Source organism: Myotis yumanensis, unplaced genomic scaffold, assembly GCF_028538775.1.
Source record: "Myotis yumanensis isolate MYYU_CA2020_CCGP unplaced genomic scaffold, mMyoYum1.0.hap1 SCAF_8, whole genome shotgun sequence".
NCBI lineage: Eukaryota > Metazoa > Chordata > Mammalia > Chiroptera > Vespertilionidae > Myotis > Myotis yumanensis.
Window position 1 is genome coordinate 20,905,996 of NW_027223759.1, and position 26,191 is coordinate 20,932,186.

The window sequence follows — 26,191 nt, forward strand, 5'->3', positions numbered from 1 at the left end:
CATCTCCTGGGAAGAAGTCTCTTTCCTCTTCAGACTTCAAGTTACAGAATCTTTGGGTCCCTGTTGAAAACACCACAGCTACATAGAGTCAACCTTACCTCCAAGCCCTTTGAGAAAATATTAGCCGTCAACTATCTAGAAGCCCATAGGACTAACAAAGGCTGAGGTTAACCACCAGGAACTAATTCTAGACAAAACCTACTTCCTTCTTCCTTTTCTCCTCCTTCCACAGAATGATTTTTATTCATGATTCTCCCACTTCCTTTCCACGTAATGTTACAGCTGCTCCCCCAATAACCACTGTCAACCTGACAATACAAATCCCAGCAGAAAGAAGAAACTGAGATACAACTCACCTCCCAGCCTACATACCCCCACACGTGTCTCTGCCTCTACCCAGCTCATTAGAGACCAGCAGTTATTGAAGGTTCAAGGCATTCCGTTCACTTCCCCACCAACCAGTGCTCCCTAAAGTCACTTTTCAGTTCCAGGATTAATAAAGTGAAACCAGAAATTTTGCTGCTGTTAGTCCTTGGGGTTAAAGCTGCCATCACTACATAAAACCTCAGGAGTGAAGGCTTCAGTAAGCAAGGCAGACTAATGACCCCTGTCCCTGTGGTAATAAGCAGCGGAAATGAGCTGCTGAGGAAAGCCAGTGCCCCACATAAATCCACATGTCCGCAGGCCTTCCTGTGGAATAGCAGCAGCATGCAGGGAGAAGGCTGAGAGGTGGGGCCAGGACAGCGCAAGGAGCTGGGAATGTCAGGAAGGGAAAAGTCTATAGAAACCACCTAAACCAGCTCTTTCATTTTGCACAGGAAGAGACAGAGGTCCAGAGAAGTAAACTTGCTTACCCAAGGCCACAGCATGCAATAGTAGTTGAGCTAGAAGAACCCTGGGTTAATCTTCCCAGAGCAAAAATCCAGAATGGCTCAACCAAGCTATTTTAAACAAAAACCTCTCTTTGGGTCTCCTAAACATTAATGTGTTCCACCAAGTCTGAGGGTCCAGTGATATCAGCACTGGGGTGAAAATTGGAGAGTGAAGTTTTGGGTTTTTGTTTTGTTTTGTTTTTTAATGTCTGGGACTGTTTCCCTCTCTCTAAATGCAGAGGGTATGCAGTACTTGCAAAGGAAAAATTATGTTAACATTCTTAGGAGGAAATTTGAAAGACAATCTGTGTTCTAGATTCTCCCATCACAGCCAGATAACTAAACCTGATTTAACAGTTTAATTACAGGGAACACATATTGGAATATAGAGCAAAGGGGAGGAGAGAAGTAAGAGGAACTTTGAACTAAATTCCTCCTGTCTAACTAAGCAGAACACCCCTCCTTTCAACATTCCCTTGGAAACCAGGCCAGCTCCCCTCTTTGATACCTAAGACTCTAACCCAAAGAGAGGGAAGGGCATCTATTTTGTGGTCTTTGCATTTTATTGTAAGTTTTCTCTCAGCCAGGAAGACAATCTGTAACATGACCATGAGTATAACCCAATTCCCAGCTACTGGGAAAGTTCTGCAGGGTCCTCAGGAGTCCCTAGGATCCCAGTAATCTGGAAACCCTGCCCTGTCTTCCGACAACTTTCCAAGCCCAGATACACGGACTCGGCACACGGTGTTCTGTAAGCAAGCCGAGCATGGAGGGAACTCCGAGCCAGGGTAAGTGATAGCTCACAGCCAAAGTGTTCCAGAAAATCATTCTCGACATCAGTTGTTACTTCATGTCCTCCTGCAGAACTGGCATTCAGATGATCTTCTCATCTCTGGATTTTAGGAAAATACAGCTAGAAAAAATGCTTCCTGCCAATGAGGCATCCTCTCAGTATAGCCCAGCATTGTGTGGACCTGACAGTGACACAGTGACACTGTGAGGAAGCCCAACCACTCAGAGTCTCATGCACCCCACATGTTTGACTGAGAACTGAGGTCATCTCTAGCTAGCATGCCTTCTAGCTCTATAATTCGAGGGCTCTGTAATCTATGATTTGATAGCAAACAAAACAGGACAGACCGCCTAACCGGTTTGGCTCAGTGGATAGAGCATCGGCCTGAGGACTGAAGGGTCCCAGGTTTGATTCTCGTCAAGGGCATGTATCTTGGTTGTGGGCACATCCCCAGTAGGGAGTGTGCAGGAGGCAGCTGATCGATGTTTCTCTCTCATCGATGTTTCTAACTCTCTATCCCTCTCCCTTCCTCTCTGTAAAAAATCAATAAAATGTATTTTTTTTAAAAAGACAGGACAGACCAACATCTCCCAAGGTATTTCATCAACCACAAACTACGCATGCTCTCAAACATATCAGGCCCAAATCCTTATCTCAGGGTCTGCTCCTGTGAATAACCAAGCTAAGACAAGCCCCATGGTCCAGTGTGTGTCTAACTGGCAAGGCTAGTGCATTATGGCCACACATATCCTGCAGCCCTAAATTCTAAGGGGCGCCATTCACATAGACTATGATGAGAATGACCTCCTCAGTGGCGTGCATGGGAGACCCTGTTGATAGCTGGCATCTGGCTCGGCCCTCTGTCAGATTGATCTAGAATGAAATTCTCTTTGCCCCACCTCCCACCACATGGGGAAGAAGAGGCACACATTACCAGAGGAAAAGTCTTCCCATAAAGACAGAGCAGGTTTAATCCTCCCCCTCCCTTCTCCTCCTCGTCCCAGCCCTGCCCTGCCCTTTCCCAGATGTTCCCATTTAGTTATGGTGGGAGCTGAGCTGCAGACAAACAGCATGACTGTGCCTGACCACCCTTCACAATTGATTGGGCCGTGGCAGCTGGGTTTGTCCCCAGATGGGAAGAGCTCTGTGCAGATGGCGTTTATGCATGGGAAACCAGAGAGCCTTGGGGACTGGACAACTATGGCCTGTGCCTCTGCAATTCCCACTCAACTTCAATTAACAGCCCTGAACATGAGGAAGGCTCTCTGCGATCTGACAAGCCTCCCATAGACACTAGTTTGGCCTCACCTGGAGAGACAACCCGCCTCGAGGGATGGAAAGCTACTCTAACAGTGGACATCTGGACAACCCTAATGAGGCCAGCCCAGGATGGAAGCTCAGCTAATTGCTCAAGTCGGCCGTGATGTCTGGATTCCAGCTGCCATGTCTGGCAGCACTGTTTGGATGTCTTGAGTTTACTATGAGGTTGGGACTAAAAGACCCTTAGGAACTGAGAATGTCAGCTAGGGTTCATGCTGAAACAATTAAAGTGACATTTGTGGTAGGTAAAGAATAGGGGGATAGTAAAATAAAAATATCACAGCTTGCTAACATCTTACCAGGAAATCCATACTCTGCTGGCAAAATGGGCCATTCCATGAATAGTGAGCATGTGGTGTATGATTGCAGAGGAAGGGCAGAGAGTCTAGAAAATGTGCAGGGTCCTGAATTGGGAGTCTGGGTTCTCAAGATGCAAATTGACCAAACTACTGCCCTTCTTCACATTTCCTCATCTTACTCTGCCTGAAAAATGAAGGACTTAACTTGCCCACCCTACACCCAGACCAGATTTCCCCTGAAACTAATGAAGTTGAAGCTTCTGGGCCCCTCACTTGCACAGGCCAGTTTTAAATCCCTGGAAAGAGTCCTAGAGATGTTTTATATGATGGACATGTTTGGGGACTTTTTTGCCAAATTTGCAAAAGAAGAATATTTTAACCATGATCAGTTAAGACCAGTGTCTCTTTCCATTCTGACTTCTTCTAGTCACACATCTTCTAAGGTCAGGTCCTACTAGTTTTTGGGGGATTTAGCTAAAAGTGAGTTGAATTTAGGGTACATTTAATTTTGGTTTAGTAGGATATATTAATGTGGTTCAGTTTCTCCTATAGTTTCAGCTGCCCCATTGTATGAATGGATTCCAAAAATATTCCTACTACTCACTCTACTGACTCACTCACCCAGTGTCATGGCATAAAAGTGCCAGGCAAGACAGCCTATGTGACATAAGTGTATCTCATGGCACCAGAACTGGAAGTATCTGCACAACATAGAAGAATTAAGGTTTGAAACATAAGCAGCAAGAAGGGAATTTATAGAAAATTTTTTCACTATCAGAAGCATAGAAATTGTAAGTGGAGGATTCAGTTCTCATCAGTCCTTAGGAAAATGGAAGTGTTCTCTTACCAGGAGTACAACTGATAACATGTGTTTATGAGAATACTATACAATGAAATTACTTTTCATAGATTTCTATATAATATCTAGGAATTATTCTAAAATCAACAAGTGGCCGAAACCGGTTTGGCTCAGTGGATAGAGCGTCGGCCTGCGGACTGAAAGGTCCCAGGTTCGATTCCGGTCAAGGGCATGTACCTGGGTTGCGGGCACATCCCAGTGGGGGTTGTGCAGGAGGCAGCTGATCGATGTTTCTCTCTCATCAATGTTTCTAACTCTCTATCTCTCTCCCTTCCTCTCTGTAAAAAATCAATAAAATATATTTAAAAAATAAATAAATAAATGTTTCTTTATAAAAAAAAATAATAAAAAAATAAAATCAACAAGTGAATTACAACAAAATATTTTGATATCCCAAAATAGTAATTCATTAAAAGATATAATAACATTTTAAGTAGGAGTAATGAATAGAATCTTGCACTGTTAGAGTGTTCAATTTTAAAAGAGAAGGAAACTATATAAATACATTGGGAAAAGAAGTTTAATTTCTTGCTAATTGCATTGACACTAAAAAATAACAAAACTCACAATATGCCATGAACAACACCATGAAAGGCAAATTGATTAATGAGTGCAATCAATTCAAGAGACATTTAAACTTACCCACTGCTCAAAGAAACTTGATCAACAACAACAACAAAATTATTTGAAAAATGAGTGATGGACTTAAATAGACATTTCTCTAAAAATAATAATACAGAAGGCCAATAGCACAGGAAAAGATGCTCAATATCACCTATCATTAGGGAAATGGATATCAAAACCACAATGAAATACCACCTTCCACCCATTAGGCTGGTTACTATCAAAACCAAAACAAATCAAAAACAGAATTACAAGTATTGGCAAGGATGTGGAGAAATCGGAACTCTTGTTATGCCCCGACCTGCAGGGCATGCTTCTTGGGTACACCACACCAAATACTGCAAAGGAATGAGAGGATAAGAGACGCGAAGAAATGGAGGCAAGACAAAGTTCTGATCAAGCCTCAATTTTATTTTTACAGCGGGTAGAATTTATGTTGTTCTAGAGGAGAGGGGTGGGCAAGGGGGTAGCCTATCACTAGGGATGTAGCAGGCTCTGGAATGTCGCCCCTATGCGCTTATCAGCGGAGATGTAGCAGCTGTGTGCTTAGGGTGAGGGTATGTTATCTTTTAACTCCAGGCCAAACCGGGAGTTGGCTTGGAGGAGCCATAAACCTATTATGCTGTAAACTGGAGATGTATATGTGATTTATAATGGCTCCCAACAGTATACTGTTGGTGGCAATGCAAAATGGTGCAGCTGCTATGAAACAGTATAAGGTTCCTCAAAAAAAAACTGAATTATTTAGCAATTCCATTCTGGATATAGCAGGGTCTCAAAAAGATGCATAGCATAATAGCCAAAAGGTGGAGGCAACTCAACTGTCCATTGGTGGGTGAATAGGTAAACAAAATGTGGTACATCGATACACTGGAACGTTATTCAGGAAAGTCTGACACATGCTACAACATAGGTGAATCTTGAAGACATGCTAAGTGAAATAAACCAGTCACAAAAAGACAGGTACTGTGTGAGTTCATGTGTATAGGGTACCTAGAGTTCAGTCAAATTCATAAATACCAAAGTAGAATGGTGGCTACCAGGGTCTGGGGAAAGGAAGATTAGGGGGAGTTATTTAATGAATATAGAGTTTCAGTTTTGCAAACTCTCCAGAAAACAGTTCTGGAGATTGATTGCACAATAATGTGAATGCACTTAACACTACTGAATTGAACACTTAAAAATAGTTAAGATGGTAAATTTTATGTCGTGTATATTTACCATAATTTAAAATTTTTTAATCTCAAAAGTAAGAAAATTTAAAATGCCTTAAATCAGTGGTTCTCAACCTTCCTAATGCCGCGACACTTTAATACAGTTCCTCATGTTGTGGTGACCCCCAATTTCATTGTTACAAATTGAACATAATTAAAGCATAGTAATTAATCACAAAAACAATATGTAATTATATATGTGTTTTCTGATGGTCTTAGGCGACCCCTATGAAAGGGTCGTTCGACTCCCAAAGGGGTCGCGACCCACAGGTTGAGAACCGCTGCCTTAAATCTTACAGCTCATATGTGAAAGAAAAGCAATTGAGGCGTTCCCAAATGTAGAATTTAAAAACACTAAAAATTGCAAAACATCACCAATAACAAGTTATAAAACTAACAGAAATGTACTATGGTCTACAATAAGAAAGGGAATTATAATCAATGTAGAAAAAAAGGCTAAATTATCTTTGTATTCTCAACATAGAAAATATTACCAAATCATTGACATATAATCTATCGACACTAATAAAAGAGAAACATGGTAATTAGCGTACGACCGCTACCCTTCCCATTGGCTAATCAGCATATCCTTATGCAAATTAACTGTCAGCCAAGATGGCGGCCGGCAGTTATGCTCTGAAGCGAAGGGGAGGCTTGCTTGCTCCAGTGACGGCGGACTCCAACATTCCCACCTGACTTGCCGGCCTCTCAGCTGCAACTCTAAGCAACTATGTAGCAAATATAGAAGCTAAAAAAAACCATAGAAACCGGCTTTCAGTCAGCCGGGCTTCAGCCAGCCTGACCGCAACATTGTATCAACGTTTTCAGCAGCGAGGCCTCAGAGCTAAAGCTAAACCAGAATTTAAAAAAAGAAAAGAAAAAAAGGAGCGGTTGGGAGCTTCAGTCACCCGCCAGCCTGAAAACGGCCCTCATCCCCTCAGCCAGCCTGGCCAGGCACCCCAGTGTGGACCCCCACCCTGATCCAGGACACCCTTCAGGGCAAACCAGCCGGCCACCACCCGTGCACCAGGCCTCTATTCTATATAGTAAAAGGGTAATATGCCTCCTAGCACTGGGATCAGTGGAGCAGTGAGGCCTCCCGGCACCGGGATCAGCGTGACAGGGGGCAGCGCCCAAACCCCCTGATCATCCTGTGGCTCTGTGAGTGACAGGGGGTGGGGCCACAACCTCCCTATCTGCCCTGCTCTGTTCGTGACAGGGGAAGGTGCCCCAACCCCCTGATCAGCCCTGCTCTGTGCCTGATAGGGGGGAGCTCCCCAACCCCCTGATTGCCCTGCGGCTCTGTGTTTGACAGGGTGCAGCGCACCAACCCCCTGATCAGCCCTGCTCTGTGTGTGACAGGGTGCGGCCCCCCAACCCCCCCCCTCCCCCGCCCCACAGGCCCTGCTCTGTGTATGACAGGGTAGAGCCATAACCTCTCCATCGGCCCTACCCTGAGTGTGACAGTGGCAGCACCCCAACCCCCTGATCTGCCCTGCTCTGTGGATGATAAAGGGTGGCGCCCCAACCCCCTGATCAGCCCTGCTCTGTGTGTGACAGGGTGCGGCCCCCCAACCCCCCCCCCTCCCCCGCCCCACAGGCCCTGCTCTGTGTATGACAGGGTAGAGCCATAACCTCCCCATTGGCCCTGCCCTGAGTGTGACAGGGTGCAGCGCCCCAACCTCCTGATCCGCCTTGCTCTGTGTGTGACAGGGGGCGGTGCCCCAACTCCCCTATTGGCCCTGCTCTGTGCGTGACAGGGGGGAGCTCCCCAACCCCCTGATTGGCCCTGCTCTGTGCGTGACAGGGGGCAGCGCCCCAACCCCCTGATCGGCCCTGCTCTGTGCGTGACAGGGGGCAGCGCCCCAACCCCCTGATTGGCCCTGCTCTGTGAGTGACAGGGGGCAGCGCCCCAACCCCCTGATCGGCCCTGCTCTGTGCGTGACAGGGAGTGGCGCTGCAACCTCCCCATCGACCCTGCCTTGAGTGTGACAGGGGGCGGTGCCCCAACCCCCCAATCGGCCCTGCTCTGAGCCTGACCAGGGGCTGCACCTAGGGATTGGGCCTGCCCTCTGCCACCCGGGAGCAGGCCTAAGACAGCAGGTCATTATCTCCCGAGGGGTCCCAGACTGCGAGAGGGCACAGGCCGGGCTGGGGGACCCTCCTCCCCCCGCCCGAGTGCACAAATTTTTGTGCACCAGGCCTCTAGTATATATATAAAAGGCTAAGTGACCAACTTTACGTCCGTCCAACCGTCCGACAGACCCGCCAGTACATATGACGCACACTGAACACCAGGGGGCAGACGCTCAACGCAGGAGCTGCCCCCTGGTGGTCAGTGTGCTCCCATAGGGGGAGCACCACTCATCCAAAAGCCCTGAGCCAGGCTCACAGCTGGCGAGCACAGCGGTGGTAGCTGGAGCCTCTCCTGCCTCCACAGCAGCACTAAGGATGTCTGACTGATGGCTTAGGGAAGTGGGCCTAAGCCATCAGTCGGACATCCCCCGAGGGCTCCTGGACTGGGAGAGGGTGCAGGCCAGGCTGAGAGACACCCCCCTTCCCCCCGAGTGCACAAATTTCGTGCACCAGGCCTTTAGTTTAAAAATAAACGGTGACTTGTGCATGCACGATACATATAAAGCTCTTGCTGGTGCCAAGAAGATTTTGATGCACGTAATTATTATCATTGGGAGATTCCACAACATTAAGTGTTTAATAATTCTTCATGGAGAAAACTCCAAAATGGCAGGAATAAAGTACTAAGTAGACTGTTCACTGTGAGCTTTAGAGAACCAGAACGATATTACCGTAGACTTTTGCTTCTACATGTAAAAGGTGCGATAAGTTTTGCTGATCTGCAAACTGTAGGAGGTGTAATTTATGATACTTTTCATGAAGCTGCTAAACATCGAGGATTATTAATCGACAACACTATCTGGAAAAATATGATTGATGATGCAATCATCCTTAATATGCCCAAACAACTCTGGCAACTTTTTGTATATATATACGTGTTTAGATGTCCTTCTGATGCAGACAAATTATGGGATGAGAATAAATCTCATTTTATTGAAGATTTTTGTTAGAAATTACACCAAAGTGAAGGTGCCTGTGTGAACTGTGAAGTGCATGCCCTTAACGAAATTCAAGAAGTATTCACATTGAATGGAATGAAATGTTCAGATTTTAAACTTCCAGACTATCCTTTATTAAAGAATACAAATACATGTGATGTATTGTATGAGCAACAACAGGCAGAGGTTTTGATCAATTCTCCGAACGATGAACAGTTGGCAGCCTTTCAGACTATAACTTCAGCCATTGAAGATCAAACTGTACACCCCAAGTGCTTTTTCTTGGATGGTCCAGGTGGTAGTGAAAAAACATATCTTTACAAAATTTTAATATATTATATTAGAGGTCGTGTTGGTACTGTTTTACCCACAGCATCTATAGGAATTGCTGCAAATTTACTTCTCGGTGGAAGAACCTTTCTTTCCCAATGTAAATTACCAATTCCATTAAATGAAACTTCAATTTCTAGACTCGATATAAAGAGTGAAGTTGCTAAAACCATTAAAAAGGCCCAACTTCTCATTATTGATGAATGCACCATGGCACCAGTCATGCTATAAATGCCATAGATTACTAAAAGAAATTATAAATTTGTATGTTGCATTTGGAGGGGATTTTTGACAATGTCTCAGTGTTGTGCCGCATGCTATGCAATCAGCCTTAGTACAAATGAGTGTAAAGTACTGTAATGTTTGGGGATGTTTCAGACAGTTGTCTCTTAAAACAAATATGAGATCAGAGGATTCTGCTTATAGTGAATGGTTAGTAAAACTTGGAAATGGCAAACTTGATAGCAGTTTTCATTTAATAATGGATATTATTGAAATCCCCCATGAAATGATTTGTAACGGATTTATTATTGAAGCTACCTTTGGAAATAGTGTATCTATAGATAATGTTAAAAATATATCTACACATGCGATTCTTTGTCCTAAACTGAGCATGTTCATAAATTAAATGAAGGAATTTTGGATATACTCAATGGAGATTTTCACACCTATGTGAGTGATGCTTCTATCAATTCAACAGATGAGGCTGAAAAGGAAAATTTTCTCATAAAATTTCTTAATAGTATTATACTCCTTCGGGAATGCTGTGTCATAAATTAAAATTGAAAGTAGGTGCAATCATCATGCTACTGAGAAATCTTAATGGTAAATGGGGTCTTTGTAATGGTACTACATTTATTATCAAAAGATTGCGACCTAACATAATTGAAGCTGAAGTATTAACAGGATCTGGGGAAGAGGTTGTTCTGATCCCAAGAATTGATTTGTCCCCATCTGACACTGGCCTCCCATTTAAATTAATTCAAATATAGTTTCCCGTGATGCCAGCATTTGTGATGACTATTAATAAATCACAAGGAAAAACTCTAAACAGAGTAGGAATATTCCTACCTGAACTCGTTTTTGGAGATGGTCAGTTATATGTTGCTTTCTCTCGAGTTTGTCCAGTCACAACCTTAGCCTCAGTTTCTCTATCTTAAAAATGGGGGAAATTCCTTGGAATTCTCTACTTCCCATAGATAAGACTGGGATACAGAGGAATCACTATGAAATTGAAAGCACCCTAGAAACACAAGTCATAAAGGAAATAAATCACTAACCAAAATTTCTTGAAGCATTTACCTCATTCATCTGAATTTCCCAACATTCCTTGTTCCCTTGGACCTCCCATCTACTTTTGTGAGCGGAGGTTGGCATGGAATGGCAAACTCCATAGGACAATGACGAAATACAAGGGAAATGTGAAGGGAGTTCGAGCTATCTCAGGTCCATTGAACAAGGACCCTCAGGATAAAAGAAAAAAGTAGAGTGAAATTATTCCTTCAATATTGATGGGTTAGATATGGGAGATAAGTACAAAAATTGTAGCAAAATTTATTCTTAGATTTCAAGTTCAGGCAACTAGAGTAAAGGAAATGCTATTTATAGAGATAAGGAAGGTTGAGGAAGAAACAGGGTATTGGGGACATCAAGTTCCTTTTTGCACAAATTAAAGTTGAAAAACTTGTGAGACATCCAGATAGATTATATAAGTCCATAGCTCAGAGAAGAGGTCTGGTTTCAAATTATAAATTTGGGAGTCATCAGAAAAATGGTGATATTTAAATGAGAATGTGTCCAATCATCTAGGGAGAGGAGAAAGGAATGGAGGAAAGGGAAGGGAAAGAGAAACTGAGACTACTGGTAAAGGACCCAAGCTTTTAGATAACAAGCAAAGAAGCCAGCAAAGCTGAAGTGGCCAAAGAGGAAAGAGGAGAACCAGGAGAGGGTGTCTTCTTGGAATCTAGAAGATAATGATGAAAAAAAGAAGAAAGTGGTCCACTATATCAAAGGCTACTGAAGTATAAATGTAATTTATTGCCTTTGTGTTATCAGATGACCTATGTAAATAGTATTCAACACACACTGGTCAGGGTCAAAGGGAGTTGCCCCAGTGTCAGCAGGTAAGTTGGTCAGGAAGATTGTTCTGACTCCAACTGAATAGGAGGTTAAAAAGCTGTCCAAAGACTGGACAGGCACTGATGCCTCTATCCTCAGTTAGACAAGAGGCCATTCGAGTTGCAGTAAAGGACATATCTGCCCAAGAAACTTCATCAAAGAATCTGACATCCACCATGGTCTCAGGCAGAGAAAGTCCACTCAGATCACTGATTAGAGAAGTGAGCAAGCATTCAATGCCCTGGGAATTTCCTTTCACATTCTATTCCTGTTTTATTATGGAGTTCAACACTAGTCACATTTATTGGCTTTGTTCAGTTCCCCATTCTCAATAAAAAGAGGGCAACTGCATGAAAATACCACAAGAGCAGCAATTCCTAAATGGAGTGACAGCTCACAGAAAGCTGACTGTGTTCATCTCATCCCAACTCCATGTTTAGTGACTTTGTGTTAATAGCTTGAAATCAGCCATAGTAGGAGTATTTACATCATGGAAATCAGCATGCATTACTGGATTAGGGCTTTTCTCCACTCAAGAGAATCAGTTGTTAAATATTTCCAACTCACCACTGAATAAAGTCCTGCAAGATGTCACAGGGCATGCCAAAGGGGAAAATAAAGTTAAGGTCAAATATTTTGGGGGAACCACAACTTACCTCTCTGGGAGATTCCCAATGCACAGTAGTATATTAAAGACCTAGAAAAGTCTTTCTATAAAGGAATCTAACTTTTTTCTATAACAAAGAGTTTTCCAAACTTATTTAACTATAGAATCCTTTCTTTGTAGACTATCTATTACTGTCATCTGAAGTTCATGTTGTTTGGACTTTTCTCTTAAATAAAACTATGTTGTTAACATTGACATAGAGACTGAAATTGGCCATAATCATTCTGCTGTTCATTTCCCTGGTTATTTCGAGAGGTGTGCAGATGATGAATGTTTGCAGCCATTCTTGTGACTGCTGAAAGACACTTATTATTTATGACCTGAGTTCTGGGTGGTGATAACTGTCATTAATAATGATAGTTTAGCCGCAGGGCTGGGGAGACAGCAGATCTGGAGTGTCTCTGCTTAGCCTGACATTCCTGTGATACAGGAGTTGAGCCTGTAAAGCCCAAAGCACTTAGGACCAGCACCGGGAGTGCTAGATTTCAAATTCTTTCCTCAGTCAAGAGCAGGCACTTGGGGGCCCAGGCCAGGGGTCTCAGTCTAAATGTGGAAACCACTGCTGGCTAATAGATTGAAGCGGGGAGCTCCTGGGAACCTGGTGGAACAGAACAACTGTGTTCATTAAGAGAGCCAGGAAGTGGCCATGGGGGTCTTGTCCATCGACAACTTGGCAGGACACAAAGTATTTTACCAAAAGGAATCTCACAGCTGGAGGGAGCAGGTGCGGGCAGAGCAGAGCCAGTGCGAACGCTGGAGAGAGATTAAGGCAGGAAGGAAACTGGATTTTCCCAAGTTCCAAAGGGGAGGGTGCACCAGGAGGAGAAAAGTGGTGAGAGAGAGAGAGAGAGAGAGAGAGAGAGAGAGAGAGAGAGAGACTGAAATTGATTCAGGAATTGAAATAAATATTCTTCACCAGCAAATAGGTAGTCATTTTGCATTTTAATAATTTAACAGGCATAAAGTCTGAGCATTAACTGAACCCATGCTTTCACCAGAAGGGGAGATTATCAGTTGCTGAATAGGAAAACTAAAACTAAACAGAAAATGTTCACATCCTTCATTTCCTCAGGAGCAGGACTGGTGCCAGGAAAAATGCTTCTCTCTCCTGACCCTCCACCCCTCCCCTGCTCCCCTATGTTCAGACAATGGGATGTGTTCTCAGCCCTGGTCCTGGTAGTGACCTCATCCTGCAGCTCTGGATTTATGATCAGCAAGTAGCAGGTTCTCCCCAGGGCAAAGAAGAAGACCAGTACCAGAAACCACAAGCAGCGAGGCTCTCCGTTCTGACAAGGGTAAAGTGGAAGGTGGCCACCACATTTCCAAGAAGCTATGGAGTTCTGCCCCTAATCTCATTAAGTTCAACTTGGGGCCATGTTTCTTCCCCCACTTCCTCTAACTCCAACCATTTGGAAATAATCTTTTATGTTTCTGTATTTGATTCACAGAACAAAACAAAACAAAAAACAGGCACACACAAAAAATCATGAAAAGTTCAACTAGATATAATAGCACAACAAATTATATTTTTAATTTTTATATTTAATTTATATTTTAAATTCTATTTTTATCTTCATGGCCAATACAGAGTCATGAATTTAAAAATAAGACCTGTGCCCATTCTCAAAAAAGGAAGGATATTTTATCCATATATTCTAATCACCCTGTGGCTGAGAACACATCCTTCCTTATAAATACTGAGGGGTCTAGGTTGTCTCTTCTCTCCTGGACATTAGCCATTCCAGATGTATCATCACACAAGATTTTGAATGGGCATTAATGTGCTTGTATCCAAAGACAATGGAAATTACTTTGGAAAAATTCTTGTTATTATTCATATGTTCACTGATTGACATTCTTTAAGTCATTCTCACAAATGTTATTGTATTTAGTCTGCAAAATAAGCCCATGAGTCAGGTGATATTTTGATCCTTATTTTTCAGTTGAAGAAACTGAGGCCCAGAGAGCTTGCAGCAAGTAGGGCCCATGTCACACAACTAGTAAACAGATCTATGTGACTCTAAATCTCTTGCTCCTTCCTTCATCCCTTGCCTTAATCCTCTGGAAGGCAGGGGTCAGGGATCAGTGGTGTACTCTACAGGGCCCCAACACAGAGATCTGTGCAGGCAACTGTTTAATGAAAGATGGAGGAGGGGAGTCTCTTTTCCCATTGCCCCTAAGTTAATTCTTGGTGCTAATTCCCTTATCTGCTCTGTGGCCTTATCTCTTCCTATCCAATGTACCCTCCTCAATTCCCAAACCCGTTCCATATACCAGATTGCTGAATTTGCTTAAGTGGCTAGAAATGTGCAAAAATATATAGTCCCAATACCCAGCCTCAGCCCTTTCCTCTCTAACACTCATGCCAGAAAGCACAAGGCCCATTGGCTGGAAGGTGGATGAAAAATGACAGGGAAAATTAAGGAGATATCTATTGAACTGGTTTTTCTCCAGACAAGTACACTGACCACATCACATCAGTGTATAATGTTGGGCGCTAGCCAGTTCTTACATCCTTCTCATTTTTGTATGACCCCTTTTCAGTCACAACCAGAACCTAGCTCAGTATACCAACCAGAAAAGAAGTGCATTCAAACTCACCTGTGAGACATATGAAAGGACCACATCTAGCCTTTGCCCTTAGATCTATCTTTATGCTGCCTCATTCTCCCTGAATCACTTCCTGCATCTAGCCACTCCCTCACCCAGACATCTTCAATTGTCTTTACTGACTCTAGCATTAACTCCAAATTTCTCAGCAAAGCAATATATTTCTAATATCGACATTAGATGGATGGGTGTATTCCCCAGGTTTTTAGACATTAGCCATCAAGAGAATGCAACTGCTGAAAGATATTTGGAAAATCCCTCAAAGTATTTACAAATCAGTATAGCCCTGGGTGTAGCCAGTGGATCACAACCCCTGCCTAAAGCTGTGCGAGAAGCTGGGGAATCCAAACTGGGCAGGTACTGAAAAGGGCCCAGCATGTCCAGGTAGATGGTGAAGATCAAGCTCATTCCTGCTACCTACTGCTGCTCCCACAGCTGTGGTCAGATAGGAAGGGGATCTGAGCAACCTGAGAGACTTTCATCACTCTCCTTTGCACTCCCGGACCTTTGGAATCGCCAACCATAGTGCACATTCTCTTCCATGCTCAAATTAACCTAACGTCTCTTTTTTATCACTCTTAATCTTTCTAGTCATCCTAATGAAGAGCCCTGGGGCCTATTTACTGCTCCCCAGTGAGCAAAAGTTGGATTTTATTTCTTGTGAATTATGAACAACAGCTCTATTTTCAATTACTTTTTATGAGCATACACTTCTTCCCTGATGATGATTGCTTAATGGGCCAGGGTTAAGGAATAAGTGATTTTACAGATGCTCCTTTGCTTGCACCTCAGACTTCTCCTCATTCACCCTCTATCCTATGATGCTTTCATCTGTAAAATAAGAAGGACCCTTACATGACCTTTAAACTATCTCAAGTTCCAAGGCAGTCTGTTCCCAGGCCTGGCCCAGTGCTGCTCTAGTGGACATGTAAGCATTGACTTAAAACAACACATTTCATCCCGGATCTAATGGAAGCTGGCCCAGAGACTTCATGTGGCCAAGGGTAAAACACAGGAGTTAGGAATCATAGGGTGTTTGATTAGAGCTTGTTCCCTGATTCCGTGTGGTCTCAGACAAGTCTCTTTCCTTCACTAGGCCTGTTTTCCCTTGGTAAAAGAGGAAGAACAACTTATATCTAATATCAATGACAATTATAAAGCATCTCTGAAAAGCCTACTACCAGGAAATGTCAAAGAACATTATGAATAAAAGAATACATAAAGACCTGATTAAATGAAAAAATATTGTGTTCATTCAAAACTGTTGACTGTTCTACTAATCTGTAAATTTAATACAATCACAATTTTCAGGAAACTCAACAAGATGATTCTAATATTGATATGTAAAAAACAAGAATAATTAAGAAAATATTGGGTAAATGAAAATAAGGAAGAGCACAAAAGGAAATCCATCCCACCAGATAAAATAATTATAAGACTCTAGAAAAAAAATTTAATGTGGTATTGGCTCAGGAATAAATGAATAGATAAATGCAATAGAATAGAAAAACTACAAATCAACTAATGTGTGGTAGGCAGAGTAATGGCCTCCCAAAGAAGCCTCCTCACTCATGTCTTAATCCCTGGAGTCTGTAAATATGTTATGTTGCATGGTATATTCATTTCTAGGGCTGCCACAATAAAACACAACAGACTAGGTGACTTAAACAACAAAAATTTATTTCTCACAGTTTTGGAGACTGAAAGTTCAAGATCAAAGTGCCAACAGAGCTGTTTTTCTCTGAGACACCTCTCTCCTTGGCTTGCAGATGGCCACCCTATAACTACTTCTTCATATTCTCTTTTCCTCTGTGCACATGCATCCCCAGTGTCTCTTTGCACATCCAAATTTCCTCTTCTTATAAAGACACTGGTCAGATTAGATTAGGGCCACCTATACGACCTCATGCAACATTATTTACCTCACTAAAGGTCCTTTCTCCAGATACAGTCACATTCTAAGGTACTAGGGGGCCAGGGCTGCAGCATATAATTATGGGAGACACAACTCAGTCATCACAGGGCAGCAGGAAATTAAGGTTGCAGATTGAATTAATTAGCTGACCTTGAATGCGATGAAAAGATTATCCTGTATTATCCAGGTAGGCCCAATGTAACAACAAGCTAAAGAGGGGGTCATGAAAGTCAGCTTCAGAGCACTGGTCAATGCTGACTTTAAAATATAGGGGGGGCCAAGAGCCAAGGAATGTGGACCACTGGGGAAAAAAAACAAAAACAAGGAAACAAATTCTTCCATTGAGGCTCCAGAAGGAATACAGAGCTGCCCACACCTTGATTTTAACCCCATGAAACCACTGCAGACTCTGATCTCTAGGAGATTGTAAAATAAGTTTGTGTTGTTTTAAGCCACTAAGTTTGTGTCATTTGTTAAAGCAGCAATAGGAATCTAATACGCCATGAATATGAAGAAATTATCATTAAATTGTCATTTCAAATAACGGGAAAAGGATAGACAATTAGCTAGTTATCCAGTTAAAAAAAAATGAAATCAGATTTCTATGCCATATTATTCACAAAAAGAAAACCAAGATGGATTAAAAACCTTGGTAACATACACATGAAAGTATTGGAAGAAAATATGGAAGAATGTGTTTATGACTCTGCAGTTGGAAAGGGTAAATAAATCACACACAAAAAATAAAGTTTACAATATTAAAATATAAAAAAATTGTTGCAAAAGACATAATAAACAAAGTCAAGAGACAAGCAAAAAAATGGGTGAAACATATTTGCAACATACATACTCTGAATTTTGTTGTCTTTTCTTCTTGTCAGTGAGCATGAATTACTTCACTAATTGAAAACAAAAAAGAAAAAAAAGGTGGAAAGAATCTTCTCTACCATCCTCTTTTCTTCCCAGGAATGGGATTGGAATAAATGAGGACACTCTTTGAAAACAAAATCACCATGGGAACACAAGGCTGTTTTATTGAAGTAAAAGGAAAATTATGGTTTCTTAAGGCATTTCCTCCCTCCATTTTTCCCGCCTTCTATGATTCCTCTTCCTTGCACATACCTGTGGACTGAGCTAAGAGCAGCCAGTGTTCACAGGAAAAGACTGCTATAAGGCTAACCTATTTAGGACTTGCTGAATATGTGACTGAAACTGACTATTATTTCCTCTTTTTCTCTTCTTTCTGGCCAGATGATATTCCCCAGGCGGCTCCCTTGCAATTAGATGTGTTCACCTAAGTTCCAACTAATAGAATGGGGGCACAAGTGTCACTTCTAGGCCTAATGCATGAAAACTTTACATTCTCCATGGTTCACCTTCTTCTACTGGCTTGATACAAATGAGTGTGCAAACCTGGAAACCATGTGCTGAAGTTACAGAGCCATAAAATGCAAGAAACTTGGGTCCCTAAATTATCGCCCAGAAGAGAGTCACCCAGTAATTAGAAACACTCATATTGGGCTTATGAGAGCTAGAAAAAAATATTGTATTTGAGCTATAATACATTTTTGAGTTTGTGTTTGTAGCTGGTATTGCAGTAATTAATTCAGAGGACAAACTGACATCTTCTTCTATCATCTCAATGGTACCATTAACACAGAATGAGCAAAAGAGATGACCTTTGTCTTCCTCTACCCAGCACCCTTGCCTTAGCTATCTCTTTCCATACTCAGACAGGAGGTAAACAGTAAACATGTCCCAGCTCCAGCTGCTATTCAGTAGACCTCACCCAAGGCTGCAAACTGGAGATATGAGGACCCAGCAGAACATGTTTTGCCCCCTCTGTCCATGATGTCATTGCTTGGACAGCCACATATCATTGCTTGGACCTCCATCCCAAGAAAGGGCAGGTGACCACAGAATTGAATTTCCTACTGCTGCCCTGTGACACCCTTTCAAGTGGTCACCCTATTCACATGCATTCTCTGATCCAGCTTCTACACCAGAACCAGAGACACAAAATCTGGAAAGAGGGGCTCCTCGTCCTTAAAGACCAGGCTTTGTTTATCTGTGTAAACCTCACCCTGAGGCACATAAGTCTGAGGGTACAAATATGAACTTGCTTCTGAAGAGCTCCTTAGAGAATGCATGGTTGCGTCCATTCTCTTTGCCTTATAAGCGGCAGACATCCAGTAAGTCTACATGGACTGTACTGGGATGGAATTGGATTGGGGGTAAGCTGCCAGCTGAAAAGTTGGCTCTTCTGAGAAGCCCTCTCCTACCCCCCAGGGTACACTGCTTTTCTTCCCTCCTCTTTGCTTTCACAGCTCTTACTCAGTGCTCCTATTTAGTCATCGCCATGCAAAGTTGCAATTGACCTGTTTCCATGTCTGCCTTTTCAATATACTGTGCAGTCCCTGAATACAAAGTCACTATGTGTTGTTCATTTTGTATGTCCAGGCCCAGTGCATAGTAGGTCTTCAAAGGACAAGTAAATAAATCAGTGGACAAACCCTGGCTTAATGGAGCAACCTTTCCACCAGAAGGAATTATAGCTCTAAGTCTGTTAACTTTAGAGATAAGTGGGAAAATAAGAAACGGACTGTCTGTGCCTTGCCAAGGCGTCTGAAAGGGCATCAAGCCCACCCTCCAAAGGATTCCAGACTTGTATCTTTGGTTTAAATACTCCCTGCAACTGGAAGCTCATTGTTTTAATTAAATAGTCCTTTCCACTATTGGGCAGCTTCTGTTGTTAAACAGTTCTCCTTCTGGTCGGCCAACACCTTCTTACTCAGGACCTCTTTGTGGGTTCTAGTTGTGCCCTTCGGAGAAGATATCTCTGAAATACTTTTACTTGGTGGCAGAGATTCTAGAAGATGCCACGGTCCTCTGGCCTGGGCCATTTTAGAGGGTCACCTCTGGTAAGTATCGTGCACAACTGGGAGATCATTTCCCTGCCTCCAGCTAGGATTCTCAACCATAGTCTTATTCCTTTCTGAAGAATGTCCACAGGAAAGAAAAGTAGCCCATTTGTCTCTGTTTGGTCCTGGTGCTGAAATATCCTCCTGTTCATTCCTAACTTAAATTCTTTTATTACTATTTCTGTCCCTTCCTTCAGTGAAGAACTGTTGGCCCCTGTCATTGCATAAAGAGTAACCAATTCCTCTCTTTTCCTCCTCTCCCACACATGACCTTGGCAACCCAGCCTTCTCTTTTATGAGCTGATTCATAGGTTCTGAGGGAACAAAGGCCTTCCTTAAGCACCCTCTCCTGCCACATGTGAGAAAGCCTGCAGCATCCAGTGACCACTGCAGCCTGGAAGTTGTGGCTTTGTGCACTGTGCCAGCATGGTCGAGGACATATCCTGAGGCCCCTGTATCCCACAGTGTCAACACTTAGACAGTCACATGTGGGAATACAACCTCCATTAGGATGGAAGGACGTGAGAAAAAGCAGGTCCCTCCTGGCAGACCTATTGTGGACTCCAACCCTCCCCGCTGGCCAGCCCTGAGAAGCACTGGCCCCCATGCCGTGAGCTTAATTACTTTGCAAGAGGACATTTGTCATTGGACTTCCTCTTTGTTCTCAGAGAAAGCTGGGAGTGGGCAACAGAACAAAGACATGTCTTTGCAGAACATGCTGCGAATCTGGGTCTGGGCCCATGAGAGGAGGGAGTTGAGCACATGGGGGCTTGGGAAGCCTGAGGATGGGGCTCAGAGGGAACTAAATCCCCACCTGAGTGCTCTGAGCTGCCATCTCAATGGACCCACATTAGACCCAGTCATGTCTGAACTGATTCATGAAACCTTAGAGGAAAAAATGCCTTGAGGACTTCTCCCTCCTGTCTCTCTGATCCAGGAAGGCCATTCTCTTTTTAAAAAAAACAATAAATAAAATAGATCTTCTTTTTTATTTTTGGAGGATACATTCAATTGCAGTGAGTGTGAAATTTTTGTGACTCACCTGATCTAGGGCTTTGACTCTCATTCTTAGAATATTCTTCTGATGCCTAGCTCTCCAGCTACTTGGTGATCTGAGTCTATGGAAACTCATAAAAGGTTGTTGGGGCATCTTTTAATGCATAGATGGGGATTGATGGTCCCTCACTCCCTTGATTCCCCACCCCTTACCTGTTTGGAAAGAGATTTCTTTAGCATAATAATTCTCTGCACTAGTGTTAGCAACGGAAAGGTTTTTGTGTGATGAGTGCTCCACTCGAAAAATCCTGAACTGCACAGCCTGTGTTCATGAAGGTCAGAAGGGGCCCTCTGCCTCACAGAAGCCAAGAGGGGTGGGCAGAGAGGCACAGAGAGGTCTCAGGAGGGGCTAAGAGAAGAGAAAAGGAGACAAATATGAGAAGAGACTCCAAGGTGCCCATCCAAGACTGGTCATCTACAGGCTGAAAGACAACTCCATAGAAAAGGTTATCTTTTCTCCCATCCCAGACTCTGTGTTTGTGGTTGCCTAAAATTATTTTCCTCCTGTGATGTACTTAGCTTCTCTCTTTTTTTCTTCAGGGCATAATGTGCATAACTGTGAGTCACCTTCCTCTAAGTCAAGGATACTTACAAATCATCCTTTAGCCTTTCTTTCTCCAGAATGGGTCTCTCTCTCCTTTCACTTTCCTCCCAGAAATTTAAAAGGAAGAGGAAAGGAAACTCATGAATTGAATATCTAACTTGAACTAGGACATGAAAGAAATACTTGGCATAGATGTTTTTATTTCATTCTCCTGCCTGCCCCCAAAGGTGGGTGTAATTTTAGCATCAAAGGGGGATAAACATTTTTCAGATGAGGAAACTGAGGCTGGGAAGATTAAATGAATAGCCCTGAGTCACAGAGCTGGTTAATGGTAGCTGCCAGGTTGAGCCCTGGATCTGTCAGACTCCAAGGACAAGGCCTTACTGGTTCCTCCATCAGCTCTGAATCTCTCCTTCCAGTCTTGACCCGCTCCCATGTTCCCCATATTCTTTTAGCTCTACCACTGATCAGAGTACTTGACTTAGATCAGCGCATAAAGAGAAAATAGCATCATGTATCCAACTTAGAAGTTTCAAGATAACCCTTAGCTCTGGGACAGGGTCATGCATGAGACTGTGGAAGTGGGAGCTCCCAGGACAAAAAGAAGTGTCTGGATGGAAACATTAGCCACAACACATGATGTTCAAGGGCCAGGAAATGGCCCCATCTCATTAATAATCAAGCTTCTCCGGAAATCACAGTGTGCAGTGCCTGGGCCAGCTTCCATAATTACCAAAATGGTGTCAGGAAGGTGCATTTCCCAAATGTAATGGATTTTCAAATCTTGTTTTCCTCTTTAAAACATGACTGTGAGTCCAAGAGAGGTCTCTGAGGACATGAAACACTATGGAGGCAACAACCAGGCCATAGAATCTCAGAATATCAAGGCTGAACAGAATCTCAGTGCTCATCTAGCCAGACCCCTTATTACAGCTCTGGGAAATTAGCAACCCAGAGAGGAAATGTCTCCCCCAAATGTAACTATGGCAGAAGGCAAACTCCACCCTGAGAGCCCTGAGCTGCCATCCAGCACTCCTTCTACTCTACCAGGTATCCCAGATCAGATGTTTAGGTCTCTCACCTCCGAATGCCATGCAGGCAGTAGAAGTGGCTTTTAGAGGAAACCACAAGAAAGGTCAAGCACTCACCCCTATCTAGAAAAGAAGTCTGTCCCTGCCTCCCCCTAACCTGCCATGCTTCCTCCCACACCAGCATCTCCTCTTTCCACAGGACCTGGTCAGAGACCATTTCTGTTCCCTTCCAAATTGGCAGCATCATGAATGCACATCCTAAGCTTGTCCTCTTCCCAATTGTTCCTGTGACATCAGTGTCAAAGGGGACAGGAAGAAAACTCTGTGTTGGGGGGATAGGGCTCAGAATGGTAGAGAGGCAAATTCAAGGATAGAGTTAGATAGGGATTCATGGATAAGATGGGTGAGGCCAGGGTCTCTACACAGAGCTCAGAGAATAAAGAACCATCAAACTATAGGGAGTCCATTTCTCTGTCTCCAGCCAGAGCTTCCTGGCCCTAATTCATAAGGTGCCTCTTCTTCAAGGCTCAGGAGCCTTTGAGAGATGCAGGCTTCCATTGATTTTTTTTGTTTTTACCTCAAGAAGAAAAAGAACTAGAAACTTGGGGGAGAAGAGACCCTTTTAACCACCTGGGGAGGGCCTAGACCAGTGGTCGGCAAACATATTAGTCAACAGAGCCAAATATCAACAGTACAACGATTGAAATTTCTTTTGAGAGCCAAATTTTTTAAACTTAAACTATATAGGTAGGTACATTGTTATTAACTTAATTAGGGTACTCCTAAGGCTTAGAAAGAGCCACACTCAAGGGGCCAAAGAGCCGCATGTGGCTCGTGAGCAGCAATTTGCCGACCACGGGCCTAGACCATTCTTTGCCTAAGACACCCTCCTAGCACCCAAGATCCACCTCCCACCCACATACACCCCTTCCCGTGGAGAAGGGCCAATTCTCCTTGTCCTGAGGGTGTGAGAGCCTCCCAGTTTGTCTGCCACCCACTGATTTCCATGTCAGGTTATGAAACGGCTGGTCAGCCCACAGTTTCTTAAACATGCTCACAGATGATCTTACCACGGAGGGGGTTATCTGACACAGAGATCTTGCTGTGTGGCTCAGGAAAACATCCTGAAATCCACAAAAAGGTAAATTGAGACACTAAACACTCACCAGCTGGGGCCAGTAGCAACATGGCCCTTTGGCAGGCAGCTCTAGGACAGTCCTCTCCTGTGCCTCTTGTTTTCCCCTCTTCTCTCTTTGTTTTCTTTCCTAAGGATGAAGAGATTTCATTTTCATTGTTCCATAGATGGAACGGGAGGTCTTTCTGAGCCAAAGCCAAGCACTGTGTGTTCCTTATGGTTTGGTCTGGAAATAACTTGAAACTCTCTGTCCCCTCCCCTCGCCTGCCATCCCACACTGTCCCCCCAACCCCTCCAAGCTCTCCTTTCAGAGTCTCATGAAGGCTGCTACAGAAGCAGTGAGCCTTTTCCCAACATGCCTGACCATGGGAGGCCATAGAAGGCGATGGAAATATCACCATCCTATCTGAGGTAGCAGGGAGGGTTTGTAAAGAGGATGAATGCTGAGGAGAGACAGCTCTGCTAACAGGCACTCTCAGCGTCCTGAGGTCTCCACACACCATTGAGGCAGGGTCAAGATCCCAGTTTACTTACTGGGGGCTAGAGTGACTGTGGACATTATTCAGTGCCCCCTCTCTGCTGGGCCAGCTGGCCTCTAGTAAGCTTCTGAAAGAGGAAAGGTATTTGTCGAGGAATGGGGCACAGTGAGGAAGAGGAGCAGCATCTTGCCCGGTGTGCTAGTCATACTCTGTTTGCCTCCACCCCATGTGAGGTCCATTCTCTGCCCTGGGGCCCCTGGAAATGGCTTCACCTATTATTGTGCTGCATTTCTAGCATATCTCCCCACAATGCAGCCCATCCTCCACAAGCCCAGCCCTAACCAAGCTCTGGAAACACTGCAGCCCTAGGATGGTCACCACTTCCTACTGGTGCTGGTCTCTGGGTGCCTCAACTTCCCTTGTGTGCCCTATTAATATCCTGCCCACACTTCTATAAGTAACTGTTCATTAAAGTCAGGTTTGAACCATCCGAGATGAATGCTGTTTCTTGCCAAGACCCCAGTGTATGCATCCAGTATGTTCAATGCAAGAGTGGAGGTTAAAAGGGAGAGGGAGGGGGACGTCCACCCTGTGGAGGTCATGTGTGGACCCAAACCAGCAGCATCAGTGTCACTTTGGGGCTTGTTAGAAATGTAAATTCTTGAAGTCTATCCCCAAAATTCGTGAATCAGAAACCCTGGGAGTGGGGTCCCACTATCTTAGTTTTACCAAGATTTTCTTCCAACAATCTAGTTGGGTGTTTTTTTGTTTGTTTGTTTTGGTGTGTGTGTGTGTGTGGTTTTTTAAAAAGATTTTTATTGATTTTTAGAGAGAGAGGAAGGGAGAGGGAGAGAGAGAAACATTGATGTGAGAAGGAGACATCGATCAGCTGCCTCCTTGATGTTCCTTTCGGGGATCAAGCCTGCAACCTGGGCATGTAACCTGATGCGGAATCCAACCAGCAACCTTTTGGTACTTGGGGCAACGCCCAAACAACTGAGCCATACCCTTCAGGGCTTTAACAATCCATTTTAACACTTCAGTTGTAGCAGTCACCTCCAGGTGATTCTGACCCACAGGAAAATTGGAGAAGTCTTACTCTAGAGCAGGGGTCCTCAAACTACAGGCCACATGCAAATACAAATATTGTATTTGTTCCCTTTTTTTTTTTTTACTTCAAAATAAGATATGTGCAGTGTGCATAGGAATTTGTTCATAGTTTTTTTTTTTTAACTATAGTCCGGCCCTCCAACGGTCTGAGGGACAGTGAATTGGCCCCCTGTTTAAAAAGTTTGAGGACCCCTGCTCTAGAGCCTCGGGAGCTGGTGGAAAGCATCTCTATCCCTCTCTTTCCCTATTTCCCACCCTATTCTGAAGGGAGGCAGATAAAGAAACAGAGCACCCGGGTTTTCCAAAATTATTAAAATTGGGTGCCTGCCCTTTTGATTAATCAAAGATCACCTGCAGGTGGCATTTACCTCCTGGGCTTTGGTGTAGGCTAAAGAGGCCACTGTGAGTGGACTAACTTTGCTGCACTGTTCAAAGGGTATGGATGCTTTCTGATGCAGTCAGTGACCGCTGCTTGCCTGCTGCTCTCTCAGATTCTTTGCACATAAGCACAGAAGATCAGCCCAGACTCTTTGTTCTCAAAGTATGAATCAGCAGCACTTGGCTCCAGATACTGCCTCACTGCTATCTTCCAGCTGTGCCCAGCTGTGTCGCATGGACTGAAGTGGGGTGCTTTTTTATGGTTAGGAAAGTTTTCTTAGGCTCTCTCTGCTCACATGTGGCTCATTCTCATCCTCCTTATACCAGCTGCTTGGGAGCTGGTTCACATTTGCAATGGTAACACTTGGACTCTGGTGAAAAGACAGGCTCTGACTACCCACTGTGCCAGCTGTGTGCCCACGAGAAGCTACTTCATTGACATCTGTCTCCCTTATTAGTAAAATGGAAGTAATGATATCTATCTTTCAGGGTGGGGTAAGGATGAACTGAGATGACCTATGTACAATGCCTTAGCACAAAGGGTGGCTTGTACTAGGTGTCAAAAAAAAATCCCTTTTTTTCACTCTTTCTCTTGGAAGACCTGACCCTGTATTTTCTGTGGTGAAGTAGTGGTATAAATAGGGCAGAATCTGGGGTCAAACTGCTTGTGATTGTCCCAGTGCTGCCACTTATTGTGCATCTTTAGACTATTTATTTAACCTTTATATGCCTCAGTTTTCTCATCTATAAAATGGGGGTGATAATAGTACCTACCTCATTGGATAATCATCATGTTTAACTCCTAGCATATGTAAAATCTAATGTATCTATTTCACTCTGGA

At 43.6% G+C, this 26,191-nt stretch overlaps 1 long non-coding RNA gene across 2 annotated transcripts in view; it reads right to left on the minus strand.

Annotated features, from left to right (window-relative positions):
- LOC139015546 (uncharacterized) overlaps positions 1-26,191 on the minus strand; it is a 109,673-nt gene that overhangs the window by 41,586 nt on the left and 41,896 nt on the right. For both annotated transcript variants that reach the window (XR_011472457.1, XR_011472456.1), the window contains exon 2: positions 23,414-23,512. This is a non-coding gene — a long non-coding RNA (uncharacterized lncRNA). The remainder of the gene's footprint in view (positions 1-23,413; positions 23,513-26,191) is intronic.